The 4157-nt window shown below is 37.9% G+C and overlaps 1 non-coding gene across 1 annotated transcript in view; it reads left to right on the forward strand.

Annotated features, from left to right (window-relative positions):
- Positions 1-3992: 3992 nt before the first annotated feature.
- LOC143176220 (small subunit ribosomal RNA) overlaps positions 3993-4157 on the forward strand; it is a 1921-nt gene continuing 1756 nt past the window's right edge. Inside the window, exon 1 of the ribosomal RNA XR_013000801.1 lies at positions 3993-4157. This exon is cut by the window's right edge and continues 1756 nt beyond it. This is a non-coding gene — a ribosomal RNA (small subunit ribosomal RNA).

The raw sequence follows: 4157 nt of genomic DNA on the forward strand, positions 1-4157 counted from the left end.
CTGGACACCTCGCTCCGACGAATCGGTTTTTTCCATTTTTTCCGAAAAATAAATTTTTGTAATTTTTTTTAATGTTAAAAACGTTAATAAACGTCATGTTTACGCATGGATTAAACATTGAAATAATTTTAAAACGCTTATTAAAAAAGTTGGTGTCGACCGTGGGACTTAGAAAAATTTCGGGAAGTCCGATTCGCCTGCTGGAATTACCGCACGGGCTGGACACCTCGCTCCGACGAATCGGTTTTTTCCATTTTTTCCGAAAAATAAATTTTTGTAATTTTTTTTAACGTTAAAAACGTTAATAAACGTCATGTTTACGCATGGATTAAACATTGAAATAATTTTAAAACGCTTATTAAAAAAGTTGGTGTCGACCGTGGGACTTAGAAAAATTTCGGGAAGTCCGATTCGCCTGCTGGAATTACCGCACGGGCTGGACACCTCGCTCCGACGAATCGGTTTTTTCCATTTTTTTTGAAAAATAAATTTTTGTAATTTTTTTTAATGTTAAAAACGTTAATAAACATCATGTTTACGCATGGATTAAACATTGAAATAATTTTAAAACGCTTATTAAAAAAGTTTACTCTTGACCGTGGGACTTAGAAAAATTTCGGGAAGTCCGATTCGCCTGCTGGAATTACCGCACGGCCTGGACAGCTCGCATCGACCGATACATTTTTTCCATTTTCAGTGAAAAAAAATTTTTGTCAATTTTCTCAACGTTAAAAACGTTAATAAACTGCGTTTTTATGCGTGGATTAAACATTAAAAAAATTTTGAAATATGTGATGAAAAAGTTTACTCTTGACCGTTCGGACTTAGAAAAATTTCGAGTACCTCGGATCGCCTGCTGGAATTACCGCACGGCCTGGACAGCCCGCATCGACCGATACATTTTTTCCATTTTCAGTGAAAAAAAAATTTTTGTCAATTTTCTCAACGTTAAAAACGTTAATAAACTGCGTTTTTATGCGTGGATTAAACATTAAAAAAATTTTGAAATATGTGATGAAAAAGTTTACTCTTGACCGTCGGGACTTAGAAAAATTTCGAGTACCCCGGATCGCCTGCTGGAATTACCGCACGGCCTGGATAGCCCGCATCGACCGATACATTTTTTCCATTTTCAGTGAAAAAAAAATTTTTGTCAATTTTCTCAACGTTAAAAACGTTAATAAACTGCGTTTTTATGCGTGGATTAAACATTAAAAAAATTTTGAAATATGTGATGAAAAAGTTTACTCTTGACCGTCGGGACTTAGAAAAATTTCGAGTACCCCGGATCGCCTGCTGGAATTACCGCACGGCCTGGATAGCCCGCATCGACCGATACATTTTTTCCATTTTCAGTGAAAAAAAAATTTTTGTCAATTTTCTCAACGTTAAAAACGTTAATAAACTGCGTTTTTATGCGTGGATTAAACATTAAAAAAATTTTGAAATATGTGATGAAAAAGTTTACTCTTGACCGTCGGGACTTAGAAAAATTTCGAGTACCCCGGATCGCCTGCTGGAATTACCGCACGGGCTGGACACCTCGCTCCGACGAATCGGTTTTTTCCATTTTTTCCGAAAAATAAATTTTTGTAATTTTTTTTAACGTTAAAAACGTTAATAAACGTCATGTTTACGCATGGATTAAACATTGAAATAATTTTAAAACGCTTATTAAAAAAGTTGGTGTCGACCGTGGGACTTAGAAAAATTTCGGGAAGTCCGATTCGCCTGCTGGAATTACCGCACGGGCTGGACACCTCGCTCCGACGAATCGGTTTTTTCCATTTTTTCCGAAAAATAAATTTTTGTAATTTTTTTTAATGTTAAAAACGTTAATAAACGTCATGTTTACGCATGGATTAAACATTGAAATAATTTTAAAACGCTTATTAAAAAAGTTGGTGTCGACCGTGGGACTTAGAAAAATTTCGGGAAGTCCGATTCGCCTGCTGGAATTACCGCACGGGCTGGACACCTCGCTCCGACGAATCGGTTTTTTCCATTTTTTCCGAAAAATAAATTTTTGTAATTTTTTTTAACGTTAAAAACGTTAATAAACGTCATGTTTACGCATGGATTAAACATTGAAATAATTTTAAAACGCTTATTAAAAAAGTTGGTGTCGACCGTGGGACTTAGAAAAATTTCGGGAAGTCCGATTCGCCTGCTGGAATTACCGCACGGGCTGGACAGCTCGCTCCGACGAATCGGTTTTTTCCATTTTTTCCGAAAAATAAATTTTTGTAATTTTTTTTAACGTTAAAAACGTTAATAAACGTCATGTTTACGCATGGATTAAACATTGAAATAATTTTAAAACGCTTATTAAAAAAGTTGGTGTCGACCGTGGGACTTAGAAAAATTTCGGGAAGTCCGATTCGCCTGCTGGAATTACCGCACGGGCTGGACACCTCGCTCCGACGAATCGGTTTTTTCCATTTTTTTTGAAAAATAAATTTTTGTAATTTTTTTTAATGTTAAAAACGTTAATAAACATCATGTTTACGCATGGATTAAACATTGAAATAATTTTAAAACGCTTATTAAAAAAGTTTACTCTTGACCGTGGGGACTTAGAAAAATTCCGGCTTGCACGGATTCGACCACTCTGTTTTTCGGAGTTTCTGAGAAAAATAAATTTTTGTAATTTTTTTCATTATGATTTCTGAGTTCTCCCAGTAGTTTAATGTAAGGATTAAGCATTTAAAAATTTTTAAATCGAATATTAAAAAAGTTTACTCTTGCAATTTTTGGAAAAAAAAAATTCTAAAAAATTTTTCTTTCGGTGGAAACTAACGTTTAATATGTACAATAACGATTTATCGAATAAAAATCGTATGTTAATATATGTTCGAATCGACCATAGTTTCAGCGGCTAAGTACCAGCAGCCCGGCCGGTTGGTCTGTACGCGCGGCAGTTTACCACCATAAGCGCCCGTGCTGAGCGGCCGGCGCCGCGGTCGTCGCGGCCGCCCGTTTGGTTACTATAAGAGAGCACGTCGGTTCGAGCGGACCGGTCGGCGCAGCGGCGGGCGAGCGGCTATTCTACGATCTCGGTCGAGAAGCAGTCGTTCAGCTCCTCGAGGTCCATTCCTCGACTGTTCTGTACCGCGTTCCGTTGCGAATTTTTCTCTACACAGCATGACCACGGGTCGGTGTCTCAGACCGAATGGCCCTTATGTGGTAAGCCCAGAATGTTGGGTTGGATACAACGTATATTCGTTATACTTGTACGACTCTCACATCAACTCTCAGAAACCCAAAAGGGGTTTTCTATCCGAGCGAAAATATATTTTTCGTATACAAAAATTTAATGGCAAAGACCAAACGAAATACTACACACAAAAAGGGGCGACGAACAAAAATTGTTCGAATGAAATATAATATATACATATAAAATTGAGGTGTCCTAAGAGAGAAATACATAAACTAAGAGGTATATATTATAAGAAATATATATTATTTCTGGGCAAAGAAGAGAGAACGAAAAGAAGAGTATGATCTTTAACGCGAGGGCCTCGACATGGGTACGCCTAGCATGGTTCGCGCTTTCTCGATATGTCCAGCATGTTAACGTACGCGGTCTTCGGACTTCGTGCGTTATGTCCGTGCTTACACGATGGAGAGCGCTCGAGCATACGTGCTTACAAACCTGAAAGTCGATGTGACATCCGAGATTCTTTTTCTTCTAAAAAGATCTCGGAGAGATACACGGGAGAGTTTGAAATTTTTGGAGGTCCTCCTGATGTATATGCGCGGATATACCCATGTGGTAATTCGTGCGGAGTTGGTAATCTAATAGTGGAGCGAAATTTACCAACTCGAAAGAGAAGAGAGAAGAGAGTAGAGAGAAGAGAGAGGAGAAAGAGAACTGTCTTAAAGACGAGAAAAAGTATCGTCGATCCGACTCTTAAGGGGAGAGAGTCGGCGACTAAGATATATATATACATACATATTTTTGCTTCGTATGATGAAAATTTACTCGAAGCTCCCTGGTTGATCCTGCCAGTAGTCATATGCTTGTCTCAAAGATTAAGCCATGCATGTCTCAGTACATGCCGTATTAAGGTGAAACCGCGAATGGCTCATTAAATCAGTTATGGTTCCTTAGATCGTACCCACATTTACTTGGATAACTGTGGTAATTCTAGAGC

This window comes from Nomia melanderi, unplaced genomic scaffold, assembly GCF_051020985.1.
Source record: "Nomia melanderi isolate GNS246 unplaced genomic scaffold, iyNomMela1 scaffold0426, whole genome shotgun sequence".
Classification (NCBI taxonomy): domain Eukaryota; kingdom Metazoa; phylum Arthropoda; class Insecta; order Hymenoptera; family Halictidae; genus Nomia; species Nomia melanderi.